Here is a 15,606-nt window from a genome sequence, read left to right on the forward strand (position 1 = left end):
GGTCCGAAATATACAGCAGCAGGTCATCCGCGTGGAGGGAGACCCGGTGCTCCTCCACTCCGCGCACCAGCCCCTCCAATCCCCCAAAGTCCTGAGCGCAATGGCCAATGGCTCAATTGCCAGCGCAAACAGCAACGGGGACAGGGGACACCCCTGTCTCGTCCCCCGGTGCAGCCTGAAATATTCCGACCGTAGCCGGTTTGTGGACACACTCGCTACAGGGGCCTGATACAGCAGCTTGACCCACCCTATAAATCCCTCCCCGAATCCAAACCTGCCTAGCGCCTCCCACAGATACTCCCTTGCCCGCTACATTCTGAATGATTCAAATATTTTGCTTGCACTACTTTCACTCTAATCCAGAAATAATGCAAAGAAAGTCGAGCTGTCGGCTGGAAATTCCCTATTTTATCAGTCAAAAAGGAGTCAGCCACCTATGGCAAGCACACACTTGAGGCACTATTGAGTTCACGTCTGTAGTAGCTTACCCTGGCATGTATCATTGCTTTCATCAGAGGATAAAAAAACAGGGGAAAAACTGGTTGAGGAGGAGGTCAGAAAGAGCGCTCAACTGGGACAGACGCACTCTTATTAATATCAACCCACCCCATCATTGGGCAGCTTTACCGAACGGAGTTTGAATCAGTGGGTGGAATGCTCCAGTTGTTGGGATTCACTTTTCCTGCTGGCAGCGCAGCCTTGCCCGTGGGTTTCACGGTGGCGTGGGGTAGTTAGAATGGGAAATCCCATTGTCAAGCGGTGGGAAGATTCTGTCGCCAGAGAATGGCACACGGCTGAGAAACACGTGGCTAGGTGACCGGAGAATCCAGTCCAGTATCTCAGTGATCGTCATGATTCTGGGGCAAAATTCTCCGTTATCGGCGGAAAGTCCACCGATCGGCGCAAAAAACGGCGCAAATCCGACTTGCGTCACGTCGGAAAAATGGGTCGATAGTCTCCGGCCCGAAATGGGCTAGCAGCGACGTAACAGGATCCGCGCTTGCGCAGTGGTTCACGCCGTGCAGCGTCATACGCGCTGCACGGCGTGACGGCTAATAAGGCCGCGCTGCTCCCCCCACCCGACCGGAACACCCGACCGCAACACCCGACTGGATGGCTGGCCGCCGCTCAGCCCCAAGGTTCGAGTCACGCGATGTGGAGGCGCTCCTGGACGCGGTGGAGCAGAGGAGGGACGCCCTGTATCCGGGCACGGCCGCAGAGTTGCCCCACGCCACAGCCGGCGTCTGTGGAGGGAAGTGGCAGAGGCCGTCACCGCTGTGGCCCTGACACCACGGATAGGCACCCAGTGCCACAAGAAGGTGAACGACCTCGTCAGAGCAGGCAGGGTGAGCCTCCCCCATATCCCCCCCTCCCCCATATCCCCCCTCCCCCATATCCCCCCTCCCCCATATCCCCCCTCCCCCATATCCCCCATATCCCCCCTCCCCCATATCCCCCCTCCCCCATATCCCCCCCTCCCCCATATCCCCCCTCCCCCATATCCCCCATATCCCCAAGTGAATCCAGCCCTAACCTTAACCTCTGCAATGCACGCGCAACCGATGGCGTGCATTCGTATACCTGCCTAACACTGTTGCCTTTTACCCCTCCCCCCCCCCCCCCCCCCACAGGAGAAGCGCGCACACAACAATAGGGAGCATGTGAGGACTGGAGGAGGGCCCGCTGATGAGAGGCCACTGACCGTACACGAGGAAAGGGCCCTGGAACTGGCTGGCGGACCTGAGGACCGGGAGGTTGCTGATGCAGAGGTCGGGGGCGTACTAGCGAGTGAGCCACCGACAGCCCGTCCCCATATCCCCCCTCCCCTATATCCCCCTCCCCCGTATCACCTGATCACTGCCTGATGTCTAACCATGCATGCTTCATTGTGTATCGCAGGACCAAACGTCCAGGCACCCATCCCCGCAGATGCAGACCGCCCGCCCGCGGGATGCCCCTCGGAGACCACAGGAGACGGAGAGACCCGCACCCTCCAGCATGCGGCGCCCGCAGGATGCCCCTCGGAGACCACGGGAGACGGAGAGACCCGGACCCTCCAGCATGCAACGCCCGCAGGATGCCCCTCGGAGACCACGGGAGACGGAGAGACCCGGACCATCCAGCATGCGACGCCCGCAGGATGCCCCTCGGAGACCACGGGAGACGGAGAGACCCGGACCCTCAAGCATGCGACGCCCGCAGGATGCCCCTCGCACACCACGGGAGACGGAGAGACCTGGAGCAACAGGGAGACGACACCCCCGTCACGTGCGGGAGCGACCACCCAGCGACGAGGGGGGCATCCACAGGCCCCCGTCACATCCAAGCCAGGACACCACTACCCGGGACAGCACTACCCAGGAAGACAAAATACCGGACAGTGACTCAGAGTGGATGGGTGGAGACGGACCCCCCCCCCCCAACCTCCACCCCGGCACGGACCCCTCGTCCACCTCCCCGGCACGGACCCCCTTCCGGCACTCCCCCGGAGCCCAGCCTACTCTAACCACCCCCCCACCCCCCCCCCCCCCGCCGCACACACACACACACGCAACCCGAGACACACCTCTCCTCACGCATTCAGACTGCGGCCACGCCATTGCCTGCCCAGAGCCAACCCCCCAGGCCGTCACTCAACTCCACGCTGGTCGGCGTGAGCCTGGAGCACCGGGTCACACCGATGAAAAGGAGGTTTAATTTACGTCGACGTGAACGGTCATCACGTCGACGGGACTTCGGCCCATCCGGAAGGGAGAATATCGGCAGGCCGAAAATCGGCTGCCTTGCGCAGACCCGTGACATTCTCCGCGGCAGCGGCGACATTAACGCCCCGCCGACTTTTCTCCCTTCGGAGACTTCGGCAACTGGCGGGGGCGGGATTCACGGCGGCCAACGGCCATTCGCCGACCCTCTGGGGGGTCGGAGAATGACGCCCCAGATCTTTATGGACCGTGGGCCGGAGTGCTGTTAGAACTGGCAAATTATCAACTCTGCCTACAAATATTACCAACACTTTCAGAACTATCATAATTACAAGCAAAATCGGGCAGCACGGTGGCACAGTAGTTAGCACTGCTGCCTCACGGCGCTGAGGTCCCAGGTTCGATCCCGGCTCTGGGTCACTGTCCGTGTGGAGTTTGCACATTCTTCCCGTGTTTGTGTGGGTTTCACCCCCACAACCCAAAGATGTGCAGGGTAGGTGGATTGGCCACGCTAAATTGCTCCTTAATTGGAGAAAATGAATTGGGCACTCTAAATTAATTAAAAAATATATATAATAGTTACAAGCAAAATCAGTACCTTAACATTTATTGTAATCGATTTCTGCCTAGGCTGCTTACATTATTCTGCAATCATCTGCTTACAATTTGGAGGAGCAAATGTGTAGTTCTCACAACAGTTCTGTCTTGTGAGTAACCCATTGATGATTGCTCAAATATATTCTATCTCACTGAGTGATTGCACGCAGCACATTTCAGTCTGTGCATGCAGAAAGAATGAAGCTGTAATATTGGTGGTCGGATGGGTGAAGGGTGATTGGGGCAGGAATTGGTATTTGTTGCAACCATTTTCTAGACAGAAAACAGGAACATTATGGCAGGCTTAGCAGTGGGCCAACCCATTCCTACTCCAAACATGCATTTGGACACTGCTAAATTCAAGCCCCTTTTTCAGGACATCCGAAACAGGCATTTGTCAGTTTCAATGTTTGCTGAGGTACATTGAGGTACAATGAGACCCAAACTTGTGTAGGTCATTGAACATGAGCAAGTAAACATTCATGTTAAATGATTGCTTTAAAAATTCCAGCAAAATACCTCAGATTTTTGAAAATGACCTTGGCAAAACTGTTGGATTATTATGAATATTTATCCCAATATAAGAGTAGTCATGTTGGTTTTAACTTATGCAACATGCTTTATTCTCAACCTCAGCGAAGAATAATTTCCCATTTTAATAAAGAGGCTAAACTTGAAGAGGAAATTTCTTGGAGAGCGAGACAATTTCCAGACATTCACAACTGGGATAATTCTACAATAAATGCACATGTTTATGAAAGATCTTTTACAGATAAGGCAGACTGAGTCCACTTAATCAAGCACTTGGGCTCTGCTTACATTAAAACTACAAAATGGCTTTGATCAGCAGTAATATTATAGTTTGTGCTAACACTGCAAAGAGGCAGCCAAAAGAAAATCAGGCCAAAAGTGTGGTAGCAGTCTGCAGTGAAATTGAAACTCAGTGCAGGGACTAGACAGAGAGCACATTCTATTCTTCAGCAATTCTACATTAATGCCAGATCCACTTAATGCTGTAAACACAGTTTTAATCCCCACTGATGCCTCACCCTTCACAACTGTTATTTGTATTTGAAGGATTAATAAATTAAGAAGAAGCATTGTGTGCACTTTCAAAGCAAAAACAAAAATCACATGGAACTGATAAATTCATTTTTTTAAACCACAAATTGCACCTTGTAAAGTAAGGGAAGTTCCTATTATACTCAGAGGCTTGGCAATCTGACTCAACCAGTTCATGGGCATGGTCCAGCAATGGCTTTTTACTAGCTGTACTTAAAATGGTTTTGGCATGTGGATGGAGCTACAGTTCACTCATTACAGGAGAATCCTGGAAACAAAGCAGATTTGTTTGCTTAGAAATGCAGTGAACACAGAAACGCAAATCAGATGGAGCACCAGACGGACGTGGTCGAAAAAAGAAGCTAAAACTTTGAATTGTCCATGCTAATCATATCTGCATAGTTAACGTATTTCAGTTCTATTGAGGATGTATAAAGCTTTGATAGCAAACTCGTATGTGGTATTACAACATCATTCCCACTGTAATAGTAGGAATGAATGTAGTCTAGAGTTTATTGAATTTTAAACAGCTGTGCTAATATTTTTTTCTACCATATAATAAAATGGCTTCCATTAAAATCCATGGATTATTTCTAAAAAAAAAGAAATGCAGTGAACATCCACCCACCATGTTGAGCATGCAGCTTGAAAAGTTGCCAGCTAATGTCTGAACACGTGGTAACAGGCACAATGGGCCAAGTTTTCACAGAGTCTGGAAGACTTTGCGCACCTTTAGAAATGGTGGGCAGGACCTGGAAGTGAAATTCCCCCCCCCCGCCCCCTCCCATTTCTGCCAGATCCCATTTTTGCTAGCAGGGGGAGGAGGGCGAGCGTGAATCTCGCAGGCAGGAAATCCAAACTCAGGAGGGCCATTTGAACTTTGTGCTGAGTCGAACAGACCCCATTTTCGCTGTTCCAAGAGCCTTAATCCACAGTGTGGGTGTCACAAATTGAGGGAGTAGATGTAAATGTTCTTGAAGGGCAGATAAAGCCTGTTTCAATACCATGAATTGAAGTTTATTTTTAAATCCCCTGCTCTTCAAATTTGAAAAGAAAAACAGGCTTAAAAATCATCTGCTGGACTGCTATGATGGCAGCAAAACTGGTAATTTCAAATATCGGAAGAAGCTCCTTCGTTCTGCGAAGTGATGGAAATGTCCTTCAACAAGAATTTTTCAGCTAATTACCACTGCACCGTTTTTTGAGCAGAAGGACTGTTTTCATTAGAACAACGGAGGTTGAGGGGCGAACTGGTAGAGGTCCACAAGATTATGAGGGACATGGATAGAGTGGATGGGCAAGCACTCTTTCCCAGGGTGAAGGAGTCAGTCACTAGGGGGCATAGGTTTAAGATCTGTGGGGCAAAGTTGAGAGGAGATGTGCAAGGCAGGTTTTTTACACAGAGGATGGTGAGTTCCTGGAACGCTTTACCAGGAGAGTTTGTGGAAGCAGATACATTAACGGTGTAAAAAAGGCACCTGGACAAATACATGGACAGGATGGCTATAGAGGGTGCGAGGAAGTGCTGAGGGCATTGGCCAAGGGTGGTATCATGACCGATACAGGCTTGGAGGGCCGAAGGGCCTGTCCCTGTGCTGTATTATTCTTTGTTCTTTGATCAGGCATGACCATAATGGATGGTGGAGCAGGCTAGAAGGGCTGAATGGCCTCCTCCCGCTTCTACTTTCTATGTTTCTGCTTCTATTTCAGTGACACCTGACAAATAGTAAAAGAAAACAACAATGTTTTTCAATTTTTTAATAAACCAATGCAAAATGGTTTGCTGGGGAAAATGTTTCAGTTGGTGCATTAATCAGATGGGTTCACAAAACAAAAATCAACCCAGTTGTTTTTTGTGAAAGCTATTTAACATTCGTGACAAATGAAGAAACTGTGTTGTACTTCTTAAAATGTAGACTTCTGTGGGCGTCTCCTCTGACCATAATTCAAACTCAAGGTGACAGATTGCTATAAGTGAAGTAAAAGTAGACTGAGCTTTATGTTTATGACATCGAACCCTTTTGCTGAACATGAAACCAGTGTAAAATAATATTTGCTGTTGTTCCTGCGGTTGTAATGTGAGGGGACGAGTCAGAGTTCAATCACAATGGTGATTTATTTACAAAGGGAGAACTTTATATAGTCAGATCAACAGGACTAGTACCCCCCCCCCCCACCCAGGCTTACTCTGATGACCCCTTTTGTAAGTTGTAGAGAAAACAAAATTTTTTTTTTTAACACGCAAACTATTATGTACAGCTCCAGTAGTTCCCTACTGGGTCTTCGCGAGTCAGTGCCTGGTTGACCCTATTTATACAAAAAGCGCATGAACTGTGTTAAAGGTCCCCCAACCCCTTATCGGGGGAGCTCGTATTCTGCAAGCTCCACGGTGCAGTGGATCTTCCCTACCCCGTGATACCTGTGCCAGTTATAACAATCCCCCACTACCCGGGTCCGCGCCCTGGCACCCGATGGGCCCAGGTTCACGCGCTCCGTTCCCATGGGTTCCGGGCAGGTCGTGTGGCCCATGAAAGATTGCCTCTTTAAAGGGGTCACACTGTTACATTCTTCCCCCCTTAAGTTTGCTTACAATTACACAAAAAAAACAATTGTTACACAACAATGCACAGCTATACAGAATTCTCAGTAAGGGAACTAATGGGAAACGTTCATAATATCAGTCTCTCAGCGGACTTTTAGACTCTTGCAGAGCACTGCACCTCTAACCGGTTCCTCCATACTTGAGTCACCAGAGTCCCCATCAGTGGCAGGCAATCTTACAGTTTCCGATGATGAGCCACCACCCTTCACAACTCCTTCTGCTGACACACAATACATTTCATCTAAGTAGGGCTGCAAGTAGGCCTGATTTGCTCCGACTTATCAAAATGCCAGCCAGCTAGAACCATCCTTTTTACCTTCGATAAGACTGGGTCCCTATCAGTCCATGTCTTGATTTGGACCGACAAAATGGGCAGAGTGTCCAGGAAATTCAGAGCAAGTATGATCCCCTGTGGAATGGGAGGCGCAGATACCATTTATAGAAGTGGAAATCGGCCTTAAAGCATCGGCATTTGAGATCTGCGTACTTGATCTGTGTTGGAAAGTGTAATAATATGCAGTCGGGCAGCACGGTGGCCTAGTGGTTAGCACAGCTGCCTCACGGCGACGAGGTCCCAGGTTCAATTAAGGCTCTGGGTCACTGTCCGTGTGGTGTTTGCACATTCTCCCCGTCTTTGCGTGGGTTTCACCCCCACAACCCAAATGTGCAGGGTAGGTGGATTGGCCATGCTGAATTGCCCCTTAATTGGAAAAAATTAATTGGGTACTCTAAATTAATGAAAATAATAATAAATAAATAATACGCAGTCAACAATAATGCTCATCTTTGTACTTTGGCCGATGTAATCAGCGGAACCGGTTTATCCTCGGGAAAGAGCACAAGTAAAGGATTACGGTTCAAGATGATGATGAAGTGGTAACCATAAACATAAATGGAATTTCCTGATGGCATATATGACTGCCAAGCGCTTTATCTATCTGTGAACACTTCCTTTCAGCATCTGACAATGTTCTGGAGGCAAAGGGGACAAGCCACTCCACATTGCCTTCCATCTTATGGGAATGCACTGCCCCTATGCCACAAAGTAATGCATCATACATCATACTGTGGGTTTATCTGGGTTAAAGTGGATAAGTAAGTTTCCCAATTGTAGGGCACGTTTCACTTGGTCAAAAGATTTTCTCTGGGAATCTTCCCACTTCCATCGTGGGTGCAAGGATGCCAAAATTGTAGACGGTTGGGTTAAAAATGGACATAAAAATTGATCATTCCTAAAAAGGTCTTCAACTCGCTCAAATTCCTTGGTGCCAAAACTCCTTTTGTCACTTTTAACTTGCCCTCGAGTGGATGTGAGATTTTTACATCGACTTTGAAACCTAAATCTGTGACCTCATCGCCCTGAAACATGTACTTTTGCGTTTCAGGTACATACTGGCTTCTCTGAATCTCCTGCGGACTTCTAAACTGGCACTGTACTCTTCGGGTGTTGCCCCCGTCACTAAGACATCGTCCAGATATGCAGCAATTTTTGGGATCCCTTGTAAAAGGCTCTCCATCATGTGCTGAAATATAGCACAGGCAGACAAAATATCAAAGGGCAACTTTATATAATGGAAATAAGCCTTTATGTGTGTTTATGGTGACGAATGTCCTAGATTCTTCCTCCAACTCAAGCCTCTGGTACACATGACTTCAATCCGCTGTAGTGTACTTGGGGCTATCTACCAATTTCGCGTAGAGGTCCTCTATGGGCAGCACAGTAGCAGAGTGGGTAGCACTGTTGCTTCACAGCTCCAGGGTCCCAGGTTTGATTCCCGGCTTGGGTCACTGTTTGTGCGGAGTCTGCAAGTTCTCCCTGTGTCTTCGTGGGTTTCCTCCGGGTGCTCCGGTTTCCTCCCACAAGGCCTGAAGATTTTTATCCTAGGAATCTATCTACTTTAGCAGCTCTGTCCACAGTCATCTCGTAATCACCGCAAATCCTTCCTGTGCAGTCTGGCTTTAACACTGGAACTATTGGTGCTGCCCATTCTGAAAACTGCACCGGTGTAATCATCCTCAGGTCTCCCAGACATTTCAATTCCACTTCAACTTTTTGGGACAGAGCACAGGGCACTGGTTGGGCTCAAAGAATTTTGGTGTTGCATCAGAGCCGATGTAGCCTTTGGCCTTCACCCATGTTATGCACCCCAACTCTCTCTGAAAAACTTCCTGGTATTCACACAGAAGTTCCTGGAAAACCCTGTCCATGATGCTGAATATCTCCAGCCAATTGTGTCTGCTTTTCTTCAGTCAATCTCACCCATGAGGCTCGGTCTCTGACCTTTTACTACAAATAAGGGTAACTGGGCTGACTGGTGCTGAAATGATACTGGTGTTGACTTTGTGCCCATTATATTCAGCGTCTCCCTTGTATAGGTGGCTAAAGTGATCGATGTACTGCTGAGATTCAGAGTTGCAGCCCTCCCTATAGTTACTTATATGTTTGTTCTCCTGCAACCGTGGCAGCAGCACCTGTATAGGCCTCCATATTTAATGGTCGGCAGTTAATAATACGGACATTTTTGATGCGGGATTTTTTGTTAACTTCACCATGTTGAGCTTATAAACTTTGGTCTTCTCTTTCAGGTCTTCCACAAGCTTATTCACTGGGGTCAACGATACATCCAGGTTGTACATGACCTTTTCTATTGCATTTGAAGCAAATTAACTCTTTACATTTGCATCTGTCTTGGGGATGATCTCCCACACAACAATAACAAGCCTATAGACCCCATGACTAATGGTCTCTCTTACTTTTCTCAGGCTATGTTGCACCCTTACTATGGGTACTTCAAGCGGCCGTTGTTTCCCGCCATAACTGATTGACCTCATTTTGCACACCTTGCAGTTCAAAAGCACTTCGTTCAACGCTTTCAGTCACTTGAGTCAATTTGACTGCCTTGTCCAAGGATATTCTGGCTTTTGCCAGCAACTTCTTCTGAATATTTAAGTTATTGATACCGCAAACCAAACAGTCACATAATGTATCACTGAGAGACGGACTGAAGTTGCAGTGTTCAGCCATCTGTCGAAGCCTGGTTACAAAAAAGGATACTGTTTTTCCAGCGCTCCTAATGGCTGAATGGAATTTATAGTGCTGCATTATTTATTTATTTTAAAAAATAAATTTAGAGTGCCCAATTCATTTTTTCCAATTAAGCGGCAATTTAGCGTGGCAAATCCACCTACCCTGCACATCTCTGGGTTGTGGGGATGAAACCCACGCAATCACAGGGAGAATGTGCAAACTCCACACGGACAGTGACCCAGAGCTGGGATCGAATCTCGGACTTTGGCGCCGTGAGGCAGCAATGCTTTTTAAAAATAAATTTAGAGTACCCAATTCATTTTATCCAATTAAGGGGCAATTTATCGAGGCCAATCCACCTACCTTGCACATTTTTGGGTTGTGGGGCGAAACCCACGCAGACACGGGGAGAATGTGCAAACTCCACATGGACAGTGACCCAGAGCCGGGATCGAACCTGGGACCTCGCCGCCGTGAGGCAGCAGGGCTAACCCACTGCGCCACCGTGTTGCCCTCCAGCAATGCTAACCACTGCACCACCGTGCTGCCCTATAGTGCTGCATTATAATAGAGGGGTTGAGTTAGAGATCTCTCACAGTGACTCCTTGTTGTCAGCTTGTAAGAAGCCAAGCATTGACACTAAATCAAATTAATTCTTATTCCTAGGATGAAGATTTGAAAGAAGCAAAGGTGAAATAATGTGTGAGTGCATCAGTATCCATGTTGGCCAGGCTGGAGTCCAGATTGGAAATGGCTGCTGGGAGTATTACTGCTTGGAACATGGCATCCAGCCTGATGTACAGTTGCCAATTGACAAGACCATCGGAGGTGGAGATGATTCCTTCAACCCCTTCTTCTATGAGACAGGAGCAGGCAAACATGTTTCATGAGCTGTGGACTTACAATGCCAGCAGCATGGGTTCAATTCCCGTACCGGTCTCCCCGAACAGGCACTGGAAATGGCGACTAGGGGCTTTTCACAGTAACTTCATTGAAGCCTACTTGTGACAATAAGCGATTAGTATTATTATTTAGCTGTCATAGATGAGGTTCGTCCTGGTATTTACTACCAGCTGTTCCACCCCGAGCAGCTCAATACTGGGAAGGAGGATGCAGCCAACAACTATGCCTTTGGTCATTACACAATTGGCAAGGAGATCATTGACCTGGTTCTGGACCAAATCAGTAAATTGGCTGCACCAATGCACAGTTCTCCAGGGTTTCCTGTTCTTCCACAGCTTTGCTGGTGGCACTGGCTCTGGTTTTATATCCCTGCTGATGGAGCGTCTCTCCATTGACTATGGCAAGAAGTCCAAGCTTGAACTCTCCATCCACAGGTGTCTACTGCAGTGGTAGCACCCTACAACTCTATCCTGGCCATTCACACCACACTGGAACACTCTGATTATATTTTCATGGCTGACAATGAAGCCATCTACCACATCTGCGGACAAACCCTAAACATTGAACAGCCAACTTACACCAACCTATCATTACCCAGATAGTGTCCTCTATCATTGCCTCCCTCCACTTTGATGGTGCCCTGAATGTCGATTTGACCGAGTTCCAGACCAACTTGGTGCCATGCCCCTGTACCCACTTCCCATTGGCGACTTATGCGCCAGTTATCTTGGCTGAGAAAGTCTACCATGAGCAGCTGACAGTAGCACAGATAGCCAATGCTTGCTTTGAGCCGTCTAACCAGATGGTCAAATGTGATCCCTGCCATGGCAAGTACATGGCCTGCTGTCTCCTTTACCGTGGTGACATGGTGCCAAAAGATGTCAATGTAGCTGTTGCTACTATTAAAACTAAAAGTACCATCCAATTTGTGGATTGGTGTCCAACTGGATTCAAGGTTGATATCAACTACCAGCCTCCCACTGTGGTGCCTGGAGGTGACCTGGCCAAGGTCCAGCGGGCTGTGTGTATGCTGAGCAACACCACAGCTGTTGCTGAAGCTTGAGCTCGCCTGGACCACAAGTTTAGACTGATGTATGCCAAGCGCGCTGTTGTTCGCTGGTATGTTGGTGAGGGTATGGGGGAAGGTGTGTTCTCAGAAGCCTGTGATGACATGGTTGCTCTGGAGACAGATTCTGAAGAATTTGGTGCTAAGAGTGCTGAGGTTGATGAGAAAGGAGAGAGGTATTAAATTTGAATAAATTTAATGTTTTCCTATTTGTTCCCTTTATCTGTATTCTAATTCTGTGCCATGCTTTTCTCCTGTGAAACATCTGTTAATAAAGCTCGATTTTCAACATGATAAAATAAATAAAAATAATGGAGGGTTTGTAGTGGCACCTCCCTAGTTGCATTAGTAGATCAAAGGATTTGGTATCTGGAGCCTCCGGGGATGTTAGGCTTCTCATGAGGTTATATGTTTGTGGGCCGCAAAAGGTGAGTAATATAACTTTTTGCTTGTCTTCTACCATGGTTGCATTGGCAGTGAAAACGTATCGAAGCCTTTTGATATTTGGTCCCAACTTTCAACCTCCAGATCGAATGGATCGATTTTCCCGAAGAGTGGCACAGCTATTCGACCGTGGTAGATTCTTTAACTTTTTGCAGCACAGCAAGAGGACACTATTTCCCCCCCGCTACCAAAAGTTACCGACTTTTTATTTTTGACTGGTCTGATTTATTCTCGTCGCCAATGCGCAAGGCAATATGATGAGGCAGAGTTAAATCACAACGGCGAATTATTAACAAAGGAAGAATTTTGTATGTAAAGATTAGCACAACCCCAACATAGGACTTGTTCCCCCCCCCACGTCCGTGCTTAATCTGATGACCCCCTGCTACCTGGGTCCGCACGCCATCATTAGTAGGCCCAGCCTCACGTGCTTGGTTCCCATGGGTCGCGTGACCAAAGGATTGTTCCTTAAAGGGGCCATGCTGTTACACCTGCCAGTTCGGTGTTTGCATAATTTTTGAACTAAAAATATTTTTTTATAAAGGTAAAAACGGTAAAGAAAGGGGCAATTAAGTGTGGCCAATCCACCTACACTGCACATCATTGGGTTGTGGGGTTGAAACCCACGCAGACATGGGGAGAATGTGCAACTCCACACGGACAATGACCTGGGACCGGGATTGAACCTGGGTCCTTGGCGCCATGAGGAAGCAGTGCTAACGACTGTGCCACCGCGCTGCCCCTTGAACTAAAAACCAACATGTTTTTGATGCATTCAGTTGGGTCCTTCTAGGCCTGATAAAGCATAGCTGAAGAAAAAATTACTTTTTGCCCTATATGCTTGTATGATATTTGCTCCAATAAGATAGTTTGTCCATTGGATGTTTGAATAAAGTATCCAACCGGGTATTTCCTATGTTTTTGGTGACAAGGCCTGAACTGCAGTGCTAATGAGATGAGAGTTGATTTTCTGCAAAATTAATTGTTCCAACATGAATTTTCAAGGCAGAAGGTGAAGATGATACAGTATGAATTTTTCAAAAATGTTGTTGCAGCGTGGCTGGGGAACATCAACAACGTTGCAAGCTGCAGACAAGCCTAAACTGCTTGACGCAAAAAAATCAAAAGGAAATGCAACATGACATAACTAAAAATGTAACTTCAGCTGGCTTCCTTTACTTCACGAGATTCAACCTTAAAAATAAGAACACAAAACATTTTTTTCTCTTGATGGCGAATTATCAATAGGGGTGTTTATTTATGCCATAGCTACAGTGCCACCAGAAGCATATCATTCTCATACGGTCCCATTCTCCTTGAAACAGTATAATAATAATCTTTTATTGTCACAAGTAGGCTTACATTAACACTGCAATTAAGTTACTGTGAAAAGACCCTCGTCGCCACATTCCGGCGCTTGTTCGAGTACATGGAGGGAGAATTCAGAATTCTCAGCTGGTACGGGAATTGAACCCGCGCTGCGTCGCAAACCAGCTGTCTAGCCTACTGAGCTAAACCAGCCCCATGATATACAGTATACAGAATTCATTATACTTTCTCCAAAATCACACGGAATTACTCCAATTTGAAATGGATAGCATGCATCCACAGACCACAGAAATACCACAAATGATGCAACCATTATTTAATGAGCTAAACACATGAAGTTATTCCAGAGTTTCAAATGACAAGCTTGCACGTATCTTGGGACACAAAACCAATATTGCAAAATTGAATAGTGGAGTTACCCAATTTTCTCAGAAACTGACAAATATGATTGAAGAAGTGACTTAGCAGAAACCATTATGGATTGACCTAATCATGTTACCTTCATAGGCAGCATTATAGTATTCCTCCATTATAGTATTCCTCCAGCACAAAATGATCAGGGAGTTAGATAGGGTGGACAGTGAGAGCCTTCTCCCGCGGATGGAAATGGCTGGCACGAGGGGACTTAGCTTTAAACTGAGGGGTAATAGATATAGGACGGAGGTCAGAGGTAGGTTCTTTACGCAAAGAGTAGTGAGGCCGTGGAATGCCCTACCTGCAACAGTAGTGAACTCGCCAACATTGAGGGCATTTAAAAGTTTATTGGATAAGCATATGGATGATAATGGCATAGTGTAGGTTAGATGGCTTTTGTTTCGGTGCAACATCGTGGGCCGAAGGGCCTGCACTGCGCTGTATCGTTCTATGTTCTATGAGTCTAGGCTTTTCCTGTCCTTTCCCCATACTCCTCCAATATTTTTTCTGTCAGAATTTATATACATTTCACTTTATGAAATTACAATGGCTTCTGTTTCCATAAGTTTTCTAATAAGATATCCTGTGTCTTCAGAACTCCATGCGCAAAATAAATCCCCTGATCTCTTACTTTTGTTCTTTTGCGAATGATATTTGATTTCATCCCAATTACCGACACATTCACCATAGAAAAACATTTATTTTATTTAGCTTATCAAAACTCTTAGTACATAATTTTGAATGCTTTCCCTCAAATTCCCTTTGGCCCTTGAAAAGATTTTAGTTTCTTTTGTCTCTCCACATAAGTAGAGCATCACTTCCTTGGTATCATCTTGGTGAATCTCTTCTGCACCCTTATCCATGACTGGGACATTCTTTCTGAAGCTGCACAGCCAGCCTGACAACAGTATGACACCCTGATTTTCAAAGAGCAATATGAACAGGGGGAAGAAATAACAATAGCGTAGAATGGCGAGTACCCCAACGATTGTCCATCAACTGGACGTTTTAAAATAAGCTGGTCATCAGAAATGCAGCTCAAGCATTTCATTGCTATATAATCTACTGTTAGCTAAAGTAAAAATTTATATTCATATACTTTAGTAACTTGAGGAAGCCGGCAAAAATTGAACATTCATTTATTTTAACTATGGACAGCGTTCTGCATAAAACAGCATCTCGCTCCCAGTACAATCCTTGCTGGGAGGATTGGTCTGTCTCGGCCCTGTTGTGGACCGGCTTTTATATTAGTACTTTACAAGCTCGTACTCCACGAGTCACACGGGGAGATCAATGATGGTTTCCCCGTGGTCCTCATGGGGGTTATGTCATAAACCAAAGATTATTGCTTGTACTCTCACTTAATTGGGTTGTGCAATGTATGACCGAGAGAGGGTTGTCCAATAAATTACTGCCTTGAAAACTGTTAATCTGAATGAAACATGTGGGGGATTAAGTC

The 15,606-nt window shown here is 46.8% G+C and overlaps 1 protein-coding gene and 1 pseudogene across 3 annotated transcripts in view; one reads left to right on the forward strand and one right to left on the reverse strand.

Moving 5' to 3' along the window:
- Positions 1-12,334, forward strand: part of LOC140403603 (tubulin alpha-1C chain-like) — a 108,031-nt pseudogene extending 95,697 nt beyond the window's left edge.
- The window catches only part of emid1 (EMI domain containing 1), a 531,354-nt gene that overhangs the window by 157,208 nt on the left and 358,540 nt on the right, over positions 1-15,606 (reverse strand). The window lies entirely within an intron of this gene.

Source organism: Scyliorhinus torazame, chromosome 1, assembly GCF_047496885.1.
Source record: "Scyliorhinus torazame isolate Kashiwa2021f chromosome 1, sScyTor2.1, whole genome shotgun sequence".
Classification (NCBI taxonomy): Eukaryota; Metazoa; Chordata; class Chondrichthyes; order Carcharhiniformes; family Scyliorhinidae; genus Scyliorhinus; species Scyliorhinus torazame.